The 21309-nt window shown below is 34.8% G+C and overlaps 1 protein-coding gene and 2 non-coding genes across 3 annotated transcripts in view; all 3 read right to left on the bottom strand.

The window, feature by feature from the left end:
• The window catches only part of LOC102628692 (wax ester synthase/diacylglycerol acyltransferase 4-like), a 71942-nt gene that overhangs the window by 46382 nt on the left and 4251 nt on the right, over window positions 1-21309 (bottom strand). The window lies entirely within an intron of this gene.
• LOC112497391 (small nucleolar RNA R71) lies at window positions 2393-2499 on the bottom strand. Its single transcript, XR_003064189.1, has one exon. It is a non-coding gene; the product is annotated as a small nucleolar RNA R71 (small nucleolar RNA).
• LOC112499144 (small nucleolar RNA R71) lies at window positions 6879-6985 on the bottom strand. Its single transcript, XR_003066667.2, has one exon. It is a non-coding gene; the product is annotated as a small nucleolar RNA R71 (small nucleolar RNA).

The raw sequence follows: 21309 nt of genomic DNA, 5'->3' as shown, positions 1-21309 counted from the left end.
TCAATAAAATTTTCCCAACCATTGTCTCGCAGCATTTGAATAATTTTTTTATTTTTTTGTAGTTGAGAGTAAGTGCATAGTATTTTAAATGTCTTTTGATTTCACTTGTAATGTTTGACAAAGTAAATTACTCACTTCCAAAGCTTTATTTAATAAATGCAAAATGAACACAAAATTCACAGGCACTTTTAGCCTCTCCACATATGTCATTGTTAGGTCTACACTCTACCAACTTCCCAAGAACTTTATAAACAACACTGAACAAATTAACCAACCTATTGAGAGAACAAAAATGGGAGCTCCACTTAGCAGCTCTAGGTTATTGTAAAGTATGAATTTGATTGGCTCATGTACCACTTTGAACTTCTCCTGAAGCTATCAAATCTATGATTTCATCTTCCTAAATAGATTTCAACTCAGAAAGATGTTTAACAGATGAAGTTTAATAGATTTCAGCTCAAATCTATGATTTCATCTTCCAATACGGCTTTGAACTTCTCATAAAGCTCTCAAATTTATGATTTCATCTTCCTAAATAGATTTCTGCTTAGAAAGATGCTTAACAGATGAAGTCAGAACATTTACAATTGAACCCAATGCGCGAAATAAAAGCTCTACATTTGGCACAACAACAGATACTGCAACTAAAGCAAGTTGTAGTTGATATGTAAAAACAATGCATATAATATGCATAGGGATATCTTCAACCAAATGATCACTCCGCGCAAGGATATTACATATTTCTTTTTTTTCAATGTTACTGCTATAGTTTCCATGACATTGACAACTTTAAAAAAAGGTTCTTGAATATACCCAACATAATCAACACACCTTAAAATGATAACCATTTGTTGTTTATCATATTTATCAAGTGTTTCATCTACTAGAATACAAAACTTACTCTCTCTCAGTTCCTTATGTATCTTGTTTTGCACTTTGTTTGCAAGAATATTTATAAGCTTCTTTTGAATATCGAACGATATATGCTTAGCATATGATGGAGCATTTTCTAGAACTATACTCCACTGAATGCTTTATTAGCTGTATGAAATTTCCCTAATTTTTTTTAATTAACTGATTCATCATGACCTCTAAAAGTATAAGCTTGCTTTGCTAACCATCTAACATTAGTAATTAAGGTCTTCAATCGGTAGCCTATTTTCTAAGACTTATTGTGAAGATTGGGCATTCATTAGTTTACCAATGTGTTGAATTGGGTTCCTCGGGCAGCCCCAACTTTGCATATTCTTATTATGATGAGAAAATGAACCCCTTTTATACTGTAGAACGACATACAACATGCGATAGCTGAAGATACATAAGGATTCTACCCAATGCTATAGCAAATGCTATAGTAACTGAACTTAGAATTAGAAGTAATAGTCAAAACCATTAAGAGAGTTTAATCACTCAATTACTTCATTCCTATTGATTTTATCCTTGTGTGTGTGACGTTAAAGTTTGCTCTTCTGCATATTTATTTATTGCATTTTGTTAAGTAGGTTATTAGTTTAATTGTTAATCTATTTTCATTTAAGGCAATCTACACTGTTAAAATTGTTGTAGTAATTTCAGAAACATCAATCCCTGTGGAGACGATCTTGAATGCTTATCATTATATTACTTGTTGTGTACACTTGCACATTGACACCAATATCATTTGAATTTATACCAATACGTTTTTAACAGCGTTGGTGGGGATTGATTATTTATTGTGATAATTAGACTTAACGGTGTTAACCTTGATTTTATTTTAATTTATTCTGTTGACAGAAGCTTCTTGCATGCGCAAGTACAAACCTGTTGAGTTTCAATTTGATTTAGAAATTGAAAGAACCACAAGGAGATTAAGAAGAGAGCACAAACATTCAAAAGCTGTTGTAGCAATGGATGACATAGATGATGTGGAAAACTTGAACCCTCTTGGAGAAATACAACCAATCAATTGTCGAGAAGGTTAGAATGGACAAAATGATCAGGGACAACCAGGAAACAACAACATCATATACATGGCAGACGATAGAGATAAAGCCATAAGAGACTATACCGTGTTGACTCCTCAAGTTATGCATCCTAGAATTGTCAAACCTAAAGTGCAAGCTGCTAATTTCGAACTCAAACCAGTGATGTTTCAAATTTGCAAACAGTGGGGCAATTTAATGGGTTGTCTTCGGAAGACCCTTATCTTCACCTTAAACAAATCTTGGAGGTAAGTGATGCCTTTAAAATTGCTGGAGAATCACAAGATGCATTGAGACTCAAAATTTTTCCATATTCATTAAGAGATCGAGCGTGAGCATGGTTGAACTCCCTACCACCAGAATCCATCACCACATGGAATGATTTGACTGATAAATTTTTGATGAAATATTTCTCACCTACCAAGAATGCAAAGTTGAGGAATGAAATCACATCATTCCATCAACTTGAAGATGAAAGTTTATATGATGCATGGAAAAGATTTAAAGAGTTACTCAGAAGATGTCCTCATCATGGTATTCTTTTGTTGCATACAGATGGAAACTTTCTACAATGGGTTGAACCCAAGTACTAGATTGATAGTTGATGTTTCAACAAATGGGGCTTTGTTGTCTAAATCTTACAATGAAGCTTATGAAATTTTGGAGAGAATTGCGAACAACAATTATCAATGGCCATCAACTAGACAAGATGTAATAAGGTGAGCAGTAGGAGTCCATAATGTGGATGTATTTACAGCATTATCAGCCCAAGTTACTTCACTAACAAACATGGTAAAAGCCATGACCAATGCTTCAACAACTGTGCAACAAGTTGTTGAGATTTCTTGTGTTTATTGTGGAGAGGGACACTTATTTGATAATTGTCTTGGGAATCCAACTTCAGTCAATTATGTGGGCAATTATAATAAACAAAATCAGAGTAATCCATACTCAAACGCCTATAATCTCGGATGGAAGTAGTACCCAAACTTCTCATAGAGCAACCAGAATTAACCTGTTGTAACATACAGCGGACAGAACAGACCGCACAGCCACCAGGATTTCATCAGCAAAATTAAGGACAAAGAACCACCTACAACGATCAACTAAGTTCTCTTGAAGCTTTGCTTAAGGAATATATTGTGAAGAATGAAGCAGTTGTGTATCATTGTGTCTGTTACCAAGATCTTTAAATAGGTGCTTTTTTTCAAGCACTCACAAATTATTTTTTTTAGAATTGTCCAATGGCAGTAACTTCAAATAGACAACTGAAGAATATTTGTATGTTTTCTAGATTTTGTTATGGAAAGTATAAGGAGTTCGTTCAAGTAGGCATAGATATTGATCATACTATAGCAGAGAGAAAACTACATCTTGTATATGGAGGAGGTGACCGAGGGTTATCAAAGCTTATCTCAAAAGCTATTTTTGTTCGAGGAAGCCAAGTGCTATGCATTATTCCAAAAGCCTACTCTTTTCTTCTAAGACATTGAGGACAATCTCTACTTTAGGTTGGGACGAGGGAATAGTTGATAATTGTGGAATGTTTCAGTCCTGGTGATGATTTTACTAATTTTTATTGTAAATAATAACTTTGGATAAAAATTTGAGTCGAAGATGGCAGAATATAGATGTAGTGTCTCTAGAAACGCATCTTCTTAATTTTAGAGTTTTGTTTCTAAAAAAAATTGTTTTCTAACTTTCTTTTTCTTTTTCTCTTTTTCTCTTAATCATCTCTTTTAAGTTTATGTAATCAATCCCAATTTTTTTTAGTGTTTTCTTTAACTTAAAAAAAATTACAAAACTACAAAAAAAAAAATTTCCTTATTTTTTTATGATCTTTTAACATTGGATAACATGATAATTTCTAAATTTTGGTATTTGTATCATCTTTGGCCTTGAGTTATGTTAAACAATATTTTTCCCTTTGCATGTTGAAATGTAAATTGAGAAATTTGATGAGCGAAACTGATTAAGCCATTTGGAGGAATGTACATTTTATAATAAGTTCAAGTGAGTTTTTGAGCTTATTATCCTTGGAGAGTAACCTTGTTTTCCTATATAGCTTCACAATTTATTATACAAGATCTCTATATTTTCCTCAAAGTAAAAAAAAAAAAAAGATTTGCAGCCACATATGAAAGTCCATTGAACTAGTGGATATGAAAGATTATTTGTAGCCCTAAAGATGACAGAAGGCCATCTTTGATCGGTTTAAGCCTTTCTGGCCAACCCTATTATAAAGTATTCATAGTTAACCCCTTTGATATATATATATATATATATATATATATATATATATATATATATATAGACTTTATCTTTGGTAACCTATCATCTTGAATTCTGCTTAAATCACAATATACGATAGGAAAACAGCTAACTAGGATAGAAAGCCAATTCAATTTGTATCAAAGCCAGGGGATAGTGCCTTAGTGAATTCTGCTTAATCACATCCACATTAAATTTTGAATTCTGCTTAATCACATCCACACTATCCTATTTCTTAGTGTAATCTTTTCGATATTACACTAAGGCACACAGAGCCAAAAATTCAAAATCTTTTCGATATATATATATATAATTTTTTCTTTGGTAACCTATCATCTTGTCCCACTTCAATATGGAGTACCACCTTATGTTTTATGTTTTCCACCACCCCAATTATGTTTGAAAATAGGGACGGTTATGTATTCTTCATAATAGTGTTATGAAAAAAAAAGATATGTATATTGATAACTCTAGGAAATGAGAGTTATTACATCAATTCTAGACTTGAATCGAGACCACTTAGAGAACAAATAAGGTGTTTTTACTACATTTTGGTTACATTTTGCATAAACATTCATTTTAGTTGAGTCTTAATAAGTTTTGCTTGAATCAAAGTAATTTGTGCTAAAAACAGGTGCATAATTGCAGGTTCTCAGAAAAGTCTTAATTCATGAGGGGATGCTGAGACATTAGATGAGTAAGAGGAAGAAAGATGATGGCCTCAAAAGAAGAAAAGCACAATCGAGAATAATGCAGTGCTATTGCGGATGTTAGAGCAACTCGTGCTGTAGTAATCTGCAAGTAGTGCGGGAGAAAACTTAGGTGCGGGTCAGCGCATGTTTCCTAATTTAACGCATGCACACTCACGGGCTTTTGTTTACCCTAATTTGCAATATAAAAGGGAGGCATGCACCACATAGAAAGATGGCAAGGGAATTATCATTAGAATAATTACGAAGGAAAGAAGAAGAAGATCCGAATTAAAGGGTGTTGTTTCGGAAACATTGGAGAATCGTGCATAATTATTTGGATTTGTCTTTCATCGTGCTCAACTTATATTTATCTTCTTCCTTTAATTGTTTTGATGTATTTCGAGATCACTATATTTATGTTTATTTTTCTCGTTCATATTATGAACTAAACTTACTTATAGTTGAGTGACAAATAATCGAATGGGTTCTTGATTGTTCCTATATGTTGTTATGGTACTGCTGTGGCATTTTACTCTAGTAGTTTTGCATGAATATAACTGTTATTTCGATTGACCACCCATTTAATAGTTTCAGTTAAGATAGAGTAGTAAAAGGGCATGTCTCAGCGGATATTATTAGAGTACTACTTGATCTTATATTGAGTTTCCTAGATTAGGTTATCTTGAATCCCATAAGGGCAATACGTGAAGTTAAGATTTGTGACACATTAGACATAGGTGATCACCTTGTAGGGTGGAGAGATTAAAAGTTATAATGTCGTACCATAAATATATCAGCAACTGGTCATTGTTAATAGATTTGGAGGTATGAGACTTCCAATATGCGATAGCTGAGGATGCGGATTTATTCTGTCGAGTGTTGCAGCAGCTGCTATAACGCCTGATGCTAATTTGATAAACAACAGTCACCCTATAAGGAGAGTTTGATCATTCAACTACTATAATCTCAATTGAATCTTAGATACATTTAACTTAGTTTATTTCATTACGGTATTATTTTATTTAATTCTTTCACAACCCTAAATTACTTTAGAAATCACTTTACAATTATTTGCTTCGGTTCTAAGTTGATTTGCACTATTGTGATTGCTTTAACACTTTGAGTAGCATCAATCCTTGTGGAGACGATCTTGAATACTTATTACTTTATTACTTGTTGTGCATACTTGCACATTGGCATTGGTAGTAATTGCTTATTAAAAATAACCAACAAGTTTGTGGCGCCGTTGCTGGGGATTGAATGTTTATTTTTGAAGTGTAAAGTAAATCTTAATAACGCCAAATTCGATTTTATTTATTCTATTTATTGGCAGATTGGTACATGCATGCGCAAAGACAAATATGAGGTATTCCAATTCGATCCTGAAATTGAAAGGACTGTCAGGAGATTGCGAAGAGAACAAAGGAATTCAAAAATTGCTTCAAGCATGAATAATTTGAATGATGCGGGAAATTTGAATCCTCACAGGCCCTTACAACCAGTCAACATTCAAGAAGAGCAGAATGAACATGCTAACGGGAGACAACCAGGCAATAACAATATTATTTACATGGCTGACGATAGAGACAGAGCTATAAGAGATTATGTTGTGTTAACTCCTCAAGTTGTGCACCCTAGCATTATCAGACCTGAAGTAGAAGCTGCAAATTTTGAGTTGAAGCCAGTGATGTTTCAAATGTTGCAAACAGTTGGTCAATTCAATGGATTACCAAATGAAGATCCTCATCTCCATTTTAAATTATTCTTGGAAGTAAGTGATACTTTCAAGATTGCTAGAGCAACACGAGATGCCTTAAGGCTGAGGCTCTTTCCTTACTCCTTAAGAGATCAAGCAAGAGCATGGTTAAATTCGTTACCATATGATTTTGTTACCACATGGAATGAATTAGCTGATAAATTTCTAATGAAATATTTCCCACCTACAAAAAATGCAAAGTTGTGGAATGAGATTACTTCCTTCCATCAACTTGAAGATGAAAGTTTGTACGAGACTTAAGAAAGATTCAAAGAATTGCTTAGAAGGTGTCCTCATCATGGTATTCTTTGTTGCATTCAATTGGAAACTTTTTACAATGGGTTGAATTCGAGTACAAGGTTAATGTTGGATGCTTCAGCAAATGGGGCCCTGTTATCCAAATCTTACACTGAAGCTTATGAAATTCTGGAGAGAATTGCCAATAATAATTATCAGTGGCCTTCAGCCAAGCAACCAGCCGCAAGAGGATCAGCAGGGGTACATAACATAGATGCAATTACAGCCTTATCAGCACAAGTAACCTCATTGACTAACATGGTAAAAGCCATGACATCTGCTCCAGCAACAGTAAAGTAAGTTGCTGAACTTTCTTGTGTATACTGTGGTGAAGAACATGACTTTGATAATTGTCCTGAAAATCCAGATTCAGTCAACTATGTGGGTAATTTCAATCGACAACCTCAGAACAACCCATATTCTAATACTTACAACCCTAGCTGGAAACAACACCCAAATTTCTTATGGAACAGTCAGAATCGAAATGCTCCAGCATTAAATGGACAAAATAGAAACATACAACCACCTGGTTTTCATTAGCAAAGTCAAGGGAAAAAGCAAATCAGTCAAGATCCAATCATTTCGCTGGAAGCACTGATTAAGGAATACATTGCAAAGAATGAAGCAATTGTGCAGAGTCAAGCAGTATCCTTGAGAAACCTGGAAAACCAAATAGGACAATTAGCCACAGCAATGAGCAGCAGAACTCAAGGAAGGCTACCTGGCAACACAGAAGACCCTAGAAGAGAGAACAAAGAACACTGCAAGGTAATTAATTTGAGATCTGGAAAGAATATTGATACCCTAGTTGATGTGACCAAAAATGAGATGAAATTCAACTCTGCACAAAAACCACCTTAAAATGGAAGCATGTTACAACAAGCCCTCCATCAAGACACTGGCTACATGAGCCAAGCTACAGCAACTGCAGAGGAAATGCAACCAGAGCATGCTGAAAAAGAAGTTACAACACCAGTAGCCACAACCTGCACTAAACCAAACAAACAAAGTTTGATACCTCCTGAAGTTACTCAGCAATTTAGACATCCACCACCTTTCCCACAAAGGTTCCAGAAGCAAAAATAAGACAAGCAGTTCAGCAAATTCCTGGAAGTGCTGAAGAAATTACACAGAAATATACCTTTTGTGGAAGCTTTGGAACAAATGCCAAATTATGTGAAATTTTTAAAAGATATCTTGGCACGAAAAAGAAGACTGGGAGAGTTTGAAACTGTTGCTTTAACACAGCAAAGTAGTCATATGCTCCAAAGCAAGATTCCTACAAAAGTGAAAGATCCAGGAAGTTTTGCAATACCCTGCTCTATAGGAACTAGGTATGTTGGCAGAGCAATTTGTGACTTGGGAGCTAGTATTAATTTGATGCCATTATCTGTATTTAAGTAGCTTGGAGTAGGGGAATGCAGACCAACAACAGTCATTCTGTAATTAGCTACCAGATCTCATGCATACCCTGAAGGAAAAATAGATGATGTACTGGTGAAGGTTGATAAATTCATCTTTCTAGTGGATTTCATTGTACTGGACTTTGAAGCTGATAAAGAGGTACCAATTATACTTGGAAGACCTTTTTTCTAGCAACTGGAAAGACTTTGATAGATGTGCAGAAAAGAGAGCTCACCATGAGAGTGAATGATCAGCAAGTTACATTTAATGTACTAGAGGCTATGAGGAACCCTGATGAAGTAGAAGACTGCAATTTCCTAAGTGCAGTTTATTTTGTTGTAGCAGACAGAATAGACAGATGTTGCAGTAATGCAATTGACAAAGTCACCACCTTTGAGGATGTTGAAGAGGAAGATATTGCAGCAATTCAGACAGATTGGATGGACAAACAGCAATCTAATTGGCACAACAGGTTTATTGAACACCTGAATTTTTCAGACAGGGAAGTAAAAACAATTTTGCCATCTATTAAATCACCTTATAGTCTTGAATTAAAATTGTTGCCTTCACATTTGAAGTATGCTTATCTTGGTCAAAATAACACACTACCTGTAATCATTTCTTCTACTTTGAATGCAGGTCAAGAACAGAGCCTAGTAGATTTGCTTGGAAAATACAGAAGAGCAATTAGATGGACCATGGCAGATATAAAGGGGATAAGCCCATCAATATACATGCATAAAATCCTGTTAGAAGATTGCTCCAGCAATTCAGTGGAGCACCAGAGAAGGTTGAACCCTATTATGAAAGAAGTGGTGAAGAAGGAAATCATCAAATGGTTGGATGCTGGAATCATATACCCAATATCAGACAGTTCATGGATGAGCCCAGTTCAATGTGTTCCCAAGAAAGGAGGGATAACAGTCATAGCTAATGAGAATAATGAACTTATTCCTACAAGGACAGTGACTGGATGGAGAGTATCTATGGATTACAGGAAGCTCAACAAAGCCACAAGGAAAGATCACTTTCCACTTCCATTCATAGATTAGATGTTGGACAGACTTGCTGGAAAACAGTACTATTATTTTTTAGATGGGTATTCAGGCTACAACCAGATAGCTATAGCTCTAGAAGATCAAGAGAAGACTACATTTACCTGTCCTTATAGAACATTTGCCTTCAGAAGAATGCCCTTTGGGTTATGCAATGCTCCAGCAACCTTTTAGAGATGCATGATGTCTATATTTTCTGATATGGTAGAGCAGACTTTAGAAGTTTTCATGGATGACTCCTCAGTTTTTGGAGAAACATACAATGATTGTTTACACAACTTGGAGGAAGTTCTTAAAAGATGTGAGATGACCAACTTAGTACTCAATTGGGAAAAGTGTCATTTCATGGTGCAAGAAGGAATAGTGTTGGGACACATGGTATCTAAGAATGGCATTGAGGTGGACAAAGCCAAGATAGAGTTCATAGATAAACTGCTACCTCCAACTTCAGTAAAAGGTATTAGGAGTTTTTTGGGTCATACTGGATTCTACAGAAGATTCATTAAGGATTTTTCCAAAGTAGCTAAACTACTATGCTCATTGCTAGAGCATGACAACCATTTTCACTTTGGCAAAGATTGTCTTCAAGCATTTGGAGAATTAAAGAAAGCTCTGATCACTGCTCTAGTAGTTATATCTCCAGACTGGACTTTACCATTCGAACTGATGTGTGATGTTAGTAATCATTCTGTGTGAGCAGTATTAGGGCAAAGAAAGGATAAGGTTTTTCATTCCATATACTAGGCAAGCAAAACTTTCACTCCAACTCATATCAATTACACCACTACAGAGAAAGAGTTGCTAGCAGTAGTATTTACTTTTGACAAATTCAGAGCTTACTTGGTGGGTACTAAGGTCACAGTTTACACAGACCATGCAACCATCAAATATTTAATTTCAAAGAAGGATGACAAACCAAGATTAATAATATGGATCTTATTGCTTCAAGAATTTGATCTGGAAATTAAAGATAGAAAAGGGACTGAGAATCAAGTGGCAGACCACTTGTCACGGCTGGAAGCAGACACAAGTACATTGACAAGGAAGGGCATCACTAAAACATTTCCTGATGAACAGCCGTTGGCAATATAGCAAGTACAGATGCTACAGTAGTCAGGACCCCCATGGTATGCAGACTTTGCTAACTACTTAGTAAGTAGAATGCTACCACCTGAGCTGAAATTTCAGGAGAAAAAGAAATTTATTCACGATGTTAGGAGTTATCAATGGGATAATCCACATTTATACAAGTTATACGAAGATGTGCTTCCGAAGGAGAAATACACCACATACTAGAGTCATGCCATGCTGCAGCATATGGGGGACATTTTGGTGGTCATAGAACAACTACTAAAGTTCTGCAATCAGGTTATTACTGGCCTACTATTTTTAAAGATGCTTATGAATTTGTTAAATGTTGTGACAGGTGTCAAAGGACAGGGAACATAACTAAAAGACATGAAATGCCATTGACCAACATTCTAGAAGTGGAAGTTTTTTATGTCTGGGGAATAGATTTTATGGGACCCTTCCTACCATCATTTGGGAACTTATATATCATTGTTGCCGTGGATTATGTCTCCAAGTGGGTAGAAGCTGCAGAATTACCTACCAATGATGCTAAAACAGTGGTGGCTTTTCTTCAGAAAAGTATTTTTTCCAGATTTAGCACTCATAGAGTAATTATTAGTGACGAGGGTACACATTTTTGCAACAAAGTGTTTGCTGCAGCAATGGTAAAATATGGAGTCATACACAAGGTAGCCACATCATATCACCCACAATCCAATGGTCAGGCTGAAGTGTCCAACAGAGAAATTAAAAAGATCTTAGAAAAGATGGTGAACCCAACAAGGAAGGATTGATCTTTACACTTACATGACTCTCTCTGGGCATACAGAACAACATACAAAACTCCACTCGGCATGTCCCCTTACCGAATTATTTATGGAAAGGCTTGTCATTTGCCACTAGAGCTAGAGCATAAAGCACACTAGGCACTGAAGAAATTAAATTGGGATATGCATGCTGCAGCAGAGCATAGGAAGCTCCAACTTTGTGAGCTTGATGAATTACGGTTATTTTCATATGAGAATGCAAGAATCTATAAAGAGAGGACAAAACACTGGCACGACAAGCATATTCAACACAGGCAATTCAACCCTGATCAATTGGTGTTGCTCCACAATACAAGACTAAGGTTATTTCCGGGAAAGCTCAAGTCACGATGGTCTGGCCCGTTTAAGCTGTTAAAATTTTATCCTTATGGAGTGGTGGATCTTCTAGATGAACAGACAGGTAAAGAATTCAAATCTAATGGACACAGGGTTAAGCACTACATACATCCAACAGCAGATTGTGGAAAAGAGGTGTTACTCCTTAAAGAACCCAACTATTGAACAATGAAAGAAGGTCATGCTGAAGGACCTTAAATCAAGCGCTCCATGGGAGGCAACCCATTATGGAGACAGCCACTTCAAACCAATTTTGATCTTCTCTGGTTTCGTTGACAAGCTCTCTCTCCTTATTATTTCATTTAATTTTGTTCTTTCATTCTAGCCATTCAATTTTATCTTTTCAAATTATTGCATTCTTTACTTTTGCTATCATTTGATCTATTTAATTTTAATTTTAGAATTAAGTTTAGTTTATGCGAAGTATATGTGAAAATTGAATTCCATATTGACAAGTGAGGTTGTATGGTGCAGAGTGCAGAGGTGAGCCACATGTCAGAAGCTTTAGTGTGAAGTATGTACCATTGCTAGAGTAAGCGAATGGCTGCTGCAGTAGAAAATTTTATCGTTACAGTAAATTAAAAGATGGAGCCTATCACTTACCATTGGAGATAAATCATGACAGATGGAGACATGGATGTGGATGGAAATTGCGAATAAATCTCCGAAATTAATGCCTTACTTTTACTAACCGATATTTTTGGGATACGCACATTAATTTCACAATATTTTATTCCCTCATTTATCCTTGGTTACCGTAATTATCTTAAATTAAAGTTGACTATAAAAAGGAGTCACTGTGCTTAGTGCTGTACGACATTATTCCTCATCTCATTCGCAAGTACAACTCTCATACTTCTTAAACTCTTCTTCTCTTTCTACTCTCAGGATCATTAAGCCTAAATTCGTGACTGCTACAGTAATGCCGAGATATAAGAAACCAGCCAGCCATCTCAAAGATCCATCACGCTTCTAGAGTTATCACGCCGAAGAAAAATATAAGGAATTCATAGAGCCGCGTAAGATTCTGGAAGAAAAAGGGTTTCAATTTCCAGAACAACTTACTGGAATTGTGCAAACAATTCATAATGTTGTAGCAAAGTGAGGATGGTTAGAGTTTTGCAACCACTCTCGAGATCCTGTGCTACCCGTAGTCAAAGAATTTTACGTCAATTTGGTAAGCCTTGATCAGCACAACATCTGGGTAAGAAACACACTTGTTCCCTTAGACTCCCGCGTTATAAATGCTTTTTATAATTTACCTGCTGAAATTAATTGTGAGTATGCTAAATTGCGTGAGAAATTGACCCCGAAAAAGTGGAATACCATTCTCACAACTCTTACAATAGAAGGGGCATCATGGGCTAACGAGGAAGGGCGTGTAGTTAATAGAATAGATTTGAAACCTATTGCTAATGTGTGGGAAAATTTTCTGAAATCTAGGCTTATGCCCACTACTCACACTACTACGGTTTCACAAGAGAGGTTGGTCTTGTTATATGTAATTGTTCGAGAGCTTCCCATAGATGTGGGTAGCATCATCGCAAAGGAAATTTGGGATTGTGCAGTCAAGACTCACCGAACTGCTGCCTTGCTATTTCCTTCACTCATCACCAGTATTTGTGTAGTTTTCGGTGTTCGTCTTGATGCCAGAGATGACCACGTCAAGAATGATGGTGCCTTTATGGCACGTACCATTGAGAGAGTTGCTGGTGAGAGTGCTGGAACAACCACTGAACCAGCTGCTGTAACAGGAGTAAGACGAGCTATTGGCTTATAACAGACCATCCAGGCACTCAGCGCGAGTATAACTCAATGTGTGGAAGCTCAATAGAGGGAAAACGATCGGTTTTGGAGTTATCTACAACACTTAGACAACCAACTACACCAATTTGCTTTGTACATGAAACGCACTCACTGGAACTTCCCTGATTCACTGCTCCAACAGTACAATTTTGACACCAACACCACAAATGCTCCAGCAAAAGCCAGTGAAAAAGCCACTGCCACAGATAAACCAGCAGATGAAGCTGCAGCCGAACCACAAGCAGAGGTAAAATCAGAAGATGCTAAACCATCTGACCCACCTGAGGAAGAAGGTGACAAGTCTGAGACTGATAGCTCACCCACAGAGGCAGAGGACAATTCAAAGAAAGAACGTGAGGAACCAACCATCCTAACCCAGCCCAAAACTAGGAAAAAGCACATTATTTAAGAAGAGGATGAGAAAGACCTTGAAGAGGAGCCGTCTATTCCAGTTATTGCGGGCAAGACAAAAGACAAGGGTAAAGCAAAATTGGCAACACCTCCAGCCTCTAAAGATGAAATGGAGCAAGTCGATGCTGAGCTGGTTGTTGCAGCAGCAACTACTTGTGATAGGCTCCAATAGAGCTATGCCTACACATGAGCAAGCCAAGCAACTACTTGTGGTCATTGTGGCCATCACAGCTGAGGGCCAGGCAGCTGATGTATCAGTTCAAATTCCTCTACAGCAAACTCCTAGCCAGCCTATTCACACCAGTCTGAGACAATCCAGCAAACGCAAAGGTAGTACGTCTAAAGGTATTGCTACAGCAACCCCAGCCACAACTCCTTTCACCAGCCCCGCGACGAAAAAGACAAAGACATTGCCAACTACTGCCCCACAAGTTTCACCAAAGGATAAATTGCGCAGTGCATCCAAGAAGTGTTGATAACATCCCATCATGTGCTGCAGTCCCCACCACAGGGGAGTACTCTTTCCTTACTAGTTCATTTCTTATAAAAAAAACAAAAAAAAATTATGTTTGTCAATTTGTGTGGTATTTTCTAAGGTCTTCCATATCATTGTCTGTTCGTATGTCTTTGTTATTTATGCTTGTGAGGACACAGCAACTCTCAAGTTTGGGGGGGGTTGTGTTTCTGAATGCATGTGTTTATGTTTGTATTGTGTTTGTGTTGTGTGAAGCTTTGTTATCTAATATTTGTGTATGGATTTGAAAACCTAATGAAGATAAATTGAGTGTTATTTAGTATTTATGAGAATGTCGAGTAGAGATAGTTATAGATAGAAGTGAAATTCTGTCCCAACACTTAGACTTTGGTTGAATTGTATGAAACTGCTAGAGCAAAGCCAAAAGAATAGAAAATATCTTAAGTTTGGAAAAAGAAGCAAGTTGATTGACTATGATATTTATGAAATAAACTCTGCTCTAATGGCTCAAGTTGCTGAGTAACCAGATCTGAGTATGTACCCCATATGCAAAATTGTGTTAAAAGTAGCGAGAGTTATGAGAAATGCTGCAGCAAACAAAAAAAAAATCCTCTGACTAAGGCATTGAGTAGCCAGGTCTGTTCATGAGCCCCATGTTAAGCCTTGAGCAAAAGATACCTCTAGATAAGATTATGCTGCGAATATTGCTGCAGCAACTCTGATCTGGGCATGGTTTGAGTAATTGGGTGTCATCATTACAAGTGATTAACATTCACATGAAAGATAAATATTACAGTGAATAGGTTGATTACTCCCCAGTTTATCAATGTTAAAAAAAACATCACATTTTGAGTATGTGAAATTTATGCTACCCCATTTATGAATGAAGTGTTATCACTACTGAAATTCATGCAGTCCTTTGGTGATGTTACAACATATCTGGAATTCAATCAAAAGAAGCACACACACACTCTGGACAGAAAGAAGCTTAAGTCTAGAACTGATTTACTATGGTCATTTTGTATGATTGTGATTGTGATCTAAAGGTAGAAGAATCCTTGCAAATTTGATAAAAAAGCTAAAGTTGTGTGTATGATTGTTTGCGAGAAGTGTTAGTATGTGTCATTACTTGAGGGCAAGTAATGGTTTAAGTTTGGGGGTGTGATAACTCTAGGAAATGAGAGTTATTAGATCAATTCTAGACTTTAATCGAGACCACGTAGAGAACAAATAAGGTGTTTTTACTACATTTTTGTTACATTTTGCATAAACATTCATTTTAGTTGAGTCTTAATAAGTTTTGCTTGAATCAAAGTAATTTGTGCTAAAAACAGGTGCATAATTGTAGGTTCTCAGAAAAGTCTTAATTCATGAGGGGATGCTGAGACATTAGATGAGTAAGAGGAGGAAAGAAGATGGCCTCAAAAGAAGAAAAGCACAATCGAGAATAATTCAGTGTTGTTGCGGATGTTAGAGCAACTCGTGCTGTAGCAATCTAGAAGCAGTGCGGGAGAAAACTTAAGTACGGGTCAGCGCATGTTTCCTAATTTAACGCATGCACGCTCGTGGGCTTTTGTTTACCCTAATTTGTAATATAAAAGGGAGGCATGCACCACATAGAAAGGCGGTAAGGGAATTATCATTAGAATAATTACGAAGGAAAGAAGAAGAAGATCCGAATTAAAGGGTGTTGTTTCGGCAACATTGGAGAATCGTGCAGAATTATTTAGATTTGTCTTTCATCGTGCTCAACTTATATTTATCTTCTTCCTTAAATTGTTTTGATGCATTCCGAGAAAACTATATTTATGTTTATTTTTCTCGTTCATATTATGAACTAAACTTACTTGTAGTTGAGTGACAAATAATTCAATGGGTTCTTGACTGTTCCTATATGTTGTTATGGTACTGCTATGGCATTTTACTCTAGTAGTTTTTCATAAATATAACTGTTATTTCGGTTGACCACCCATTTAATAGTTTCAGTTAAGATAGAGCAGCAAAAGGGCATGTCTTAGCGGATATTATTAGAGTACTACTTGATCTTACATTGAGTTTCCTGGATTAGGTTATCTTAAATCCCATAAGGGCAATACTTGAAGTTAAGATTTGTGACACACTAGACATAGGTGATCACCTTGTAGGGTGGAGAGATTAAAAGTTATAATGTCGTACCATAAATATATCAGTAATTGGTCATTGTTAATAGATTTAGAGGTATGAGACTTCCAATATGCAATAGCTGAGGATGCATATTTATTCTGCCGAGTGCTGCAGCAGTTGCTATAACAACTGATGCTAATTTGATAAACAACAGTCATCCCATAAGGAGAGTTTGATCATTCAACTGCTATAATCTCAATTGAATCATAGATACATTTAACTTAGTTTATTTTGTTACGGTATTATTTTATTTAATTCTTTCACAACCCTCAATTACTTTAGAAATCACTTTACAATTATTTGCTTCGGTCCTAAGTTGATTTGCACCATTGTGATTGCTTTAACACTTTGAGTAGCATCAATCCATGTGGAGACGATCTTGAATACTTATCACTTTATTACTTATTGTGTATACTTGCACATTGGCATTGGTAGTAATTGCTTATTAAAAATAACCAACATATATATATAAATAAATAAATAAAAGAAAAAAAAACAGAAAAAGAAAAAATTTTCCAAGCGAAAAGCCTTGTATTTCCAAAAAGTCTCATATTTTTCAAATATATATATTTTGTTTTTTTCTCTATTACTCTTTCTTTGTTAGCCATGACCCTGGCCTACGTTACGTCTTAATGAAAGTCCTTCTTGATTTTAGAGAATTATAGTCTGAAGTAAAAGTTAGTAATATGGACTAAAAGATATGGTGATGCATAAAAATTGAAATAAATTAGTTTGGCTAATAATTCCCTTGAGTTGAGGTCATTTTATTTATAAGTTGTGGGCATTATTCTTTCATTTTGGTGAGAACGCGTGACATTGGTTTACTATTCTATCAATCTATCACTTCTTAAAGTGACAGTTTTTCTGGGGTTTATTTTCTTTTAAGAAAGTCACTCTTAACCGTGAGGGTTTTGGGGTTTGATGTATCATTCTTATTTTACATGATTTTACTTAACTAATTTGTGTGGGTGTGATTTTATTTACGTTGAAGATAATGCTTATACTTTTATTTGATTATTGTCATTGATCCAATGAAAGAAGTAAACACAATTGTTTTAAAAAAATATTTCAATTTGGTTTTGAAATTTCGCTAAATTTTTATCGCTTAAATTACTAAGGTCTAGCAATAAGCTGGTTGGGGGGTGTGATTAACACTTAAAAATGTACATGTAATAAGAATAAAATTATTATTTTTTCACTTAAAGTGTTGATTAATACGCTAAAAAATTATATGAATGCTCCCCAAACAAAATTTTATGTTAAATTAATTCACAATATGTTAATTTTTATTCTATAAATATTTTTCAGGAATAAAAATAGAATTAGAATTTGAAATGCATCATTGAGTAGATGTAATTAATAAATATTTAAAACGTAAAAATAAATAAATAAATACATAATTGAAAAGTGTGTGTGACCCACTTATCAAGATAAGCAAGTGGCTGCTACCATCCACTTGCTCATCCCTTTAATTAAAAATAATAATAATATAATAATAAATTAAATAAGAATAAAAGAAATGAAGGTGGAGGCATTTGTTGCCTATAAAAGCCGAAGAAAGGGAGTGGAACAGGGGAGCTGAAGCGGAGAGATGGGGGAGAAAGCTGAAGAATTCCTTCTTTCTTTTTTCTTATTTTCTCGTGTAATCAATCATCATGTAATAGGTTTAAAAAATTTGTTAAATAAAAAGAATGTTTTGTTTTCCAATATGAGTGGCTAAATTTTCTAAGCTGAGGTGAAATGTGAAGCTTAAAAATTCAAATTATTGAGTTAATTGCTCTCTGAAGTGAGTCTTAAAGTTTATTTTATTTATTTATATTTTTCTTCCTTACTGGTTTCTTTTATGTCATTTTAATTTATAAATATAAATATCTTCAAATTTATATGGTATTTTGACATAATGTCGACACTTTAATATAGTTGTGGCACATTAGGTACTTAGTCCCATATTTATCACACTAATGGTTAGTTAAAATTAAATAACATAATAATTAACTGGTAAAAGAAATGTAAAATATAAAATTTGAGAGAGTGTTATAACCATAATTTGAAAATTGAGAGTGGATCTCGTAACCTTAGTATATTTTTAGATTGATTCAGATTAATTTCTTTTCCCGTACTAAATTTTCTTAGTTTAATAAATTGACTACTACATTTTAAATTTCTTGTGGTTCGACCCCGGCCTCACCGGGTTATATTATAACTAGACACTCTTATACTTGGGAGTAATAACATTTTTAGGTGTCAATATTCTATTAATTTGCTAATCTATTATTTTACAATTTCAAAAATATGAATTAGCAGCTTCCGGTCTTCCACTTTGTATGCCATCATTATCATTTATCATATTCTATTCTATACAATAAAATTTAAGGTACAAAATGACTCATACCAGGTGGTACATCAAGAGACAAAGATTGGGCATTCAAGACTTTAAGTGCAATGACAAACTGAGCATGTGAATGCGAGCCGTCCAGTTGCAGTTGCGCATCACTCATGAGGCAGTCGCTTGATGACTCGAATAGTGGCGTTTTGGGGAACTTAGATTTTGAATCTACCTGGGTACATGGGTAAGTTTTGTGATTTAGGGAAATAGAAATTGATTGTAATTATTAGGTTTATTTTTTTTTCTATAAGTTTTAATACAGGCAAATCTATAATTAACTAATTTTTTAAAAAAAACTTACCTATGCTGCAACCCGAGTTAGCCCAATCTTAACTTCGCCCCAACTTCTTTATCATCCTTACTGTTAGCTTATATGGTTATAAAATGTTGATTTTGATAATAACAAACCACATGTTTTGGATAAACAAAGAATTACACATTATGTTTTTATAATAAGAAAATAATTTTATGAAATTAGTTGTTTTCAAGTTTATGGTTTAAATTGAAAAATTTTGAGAACTTTAAAATCAACAAGTACTTATTTAAAATTCTGAAAATGGACATATTTGCAAATTTTTATAAATATTTGGGCCATAACAAAATTTTAGAAAGTATTGGGGCAAAACTATATTTTTAGAAAATAATTGTTTCACTGTAGCAAGCGACTAGCCAGATTCAAAAAGCGGCAAACTAGTTATAGACATAAACTCTCTGGAATAAAAGCGGCTAACTGGATTCAGAAAGCGGCAAACTGGATGTGCAAAAATTCAAATCTTTGAATATAACGGTAACATAAAGCGGCAAGTCGAATTCATAAAGCGGCAACCCGGTTATCACCAAAAAGTTAATGACGGCTAGTTTTCGTCTTCAACTATAAAATGGCTCAAATCAAATTCATTTTGATAGATACAACCATTGTTATCATTGAGCATTCCTTTGCAATCTGAGTATAAACTTTGTGTATTCATTCATTCACACACATTGGGCTTTCGTTTGTAATCAAACACATTGTGTAAGAGAAATTTATTTGTAACCATTTTTATAAAATCAAGTTGAGAGATTGCAAGTATTGGAATACACTTGGGTTAAGAGATTGAGGATAATCTCTTATTGTAAAGGTCTATCGACATCTTGCAAGTCAATTGTAAAGAACTTGAAGCCTTGGGAGGCTTGGATAGTGAAATCCTCAAGCCAGGTGAGCTTGAAGGTGTGGACGTAGGCAGAGATTGTTGAACCACGTAAAAATTATTGTGTTTGCTCTCTCTTCCCTTACTATTTTATTATTGTGCTTTATTAAATTTATTATTTTTTATTTTACTAAAGGAATAGATTGAATTGTTGTGTGTTTTGTTTAGCTTAAGTTTTAAAAACCCAATCCACCCCTCTCTTGCGTTGCCTAGTTAGTATTTCACTTACAAGTAGCATTGCTTTCAAAAACAAAAGGACAAAAGGGGATATTATCATTTGTCTACCAAAGTTTTTTTAACATATCAAGTCAGTATCAAAATTTGGTGAAAACTGTATCTTATCACCAAATTTTACACTGTTATCATTTTACCACCAAAACATTAATATAGGAGTTTCATGTTAAAGTCAAAATGTACCATTCAATTGTGTAAGACATATTATCATATGTCCACCAGAAGTTTTCTGACATTTCAATGTAATGCTAAGATTTCTTGAAACCTACATTTTATTGTCTAATATTTAAGTGGTTATCACTTTACCACCAAAACATTAACACAATTAGTAAATCTGGTGGACAAATGATAAATTTCTCTTTAGTAATTTCTTTCTTTTTTAAATAAAAACATCGTCTTTTATGCTCTAGGGGCAAAATTGACTTTTAACTCATATTTCGTTAAATATAGTGGTAAAATGATAAGAACATCAACATTTAGTGTTTTCACCAAATTTTGGTATTGACTTAATATGTCAAAAAAACTTAGGTGGACAAATAATAATATCCCTTTAAAAAAAACAAGTATATTTAGCCACCAATGAACTCCGTTTCAACTCCACCAAGACAAATTTTTGGAGAAAATTTATTATTAATTTAAAATTTAGGACAACTTTATTATTCTGTTAAATTTTAGTAACTCTTACGTAAAGTTGAGGTAAGATAAAGTAGTATTTCTATCAATACTTCTACGAAAAACAATAACTATATAGAAGCAACTTTACTTGTATTCGTTCTCAAAAAAAAAAAAAACTTTACTTATATTCACAACGAAGAAAATAAGTCATAATAATACGCAAATAAACAGATCATTCTTATTTCTCATTGTCATTTGCGCTCCATCAATTAAGAGAAATCATTATTTTAAGAGTTGGCAATTAGGAAGACATTGCCATCAAGTTGGCTCACCTCGACGACAATGGCATGGTCGAATTTAAT

The sequence above is a fragment of the Citrus sinensis genome, chromosome 2, assembly GCF_022201045.2.
Source record: "Citrus sinensis cultivar Valencia sweet orange chromosome 2, DVS_A1.0, whole genome shotgun sequence".
Taxonomy (NCBI): Eukaryota; Viridiplantae; Streptophyta; class Magnoliopsida; order Sapindales; family Rutaceae; genus Citrus; species Citrus sinensis.
Note: the sequence above shows the minus strand (reverse complement) of the source record. Positions and strands in the feature narration are given on the sequence as shown.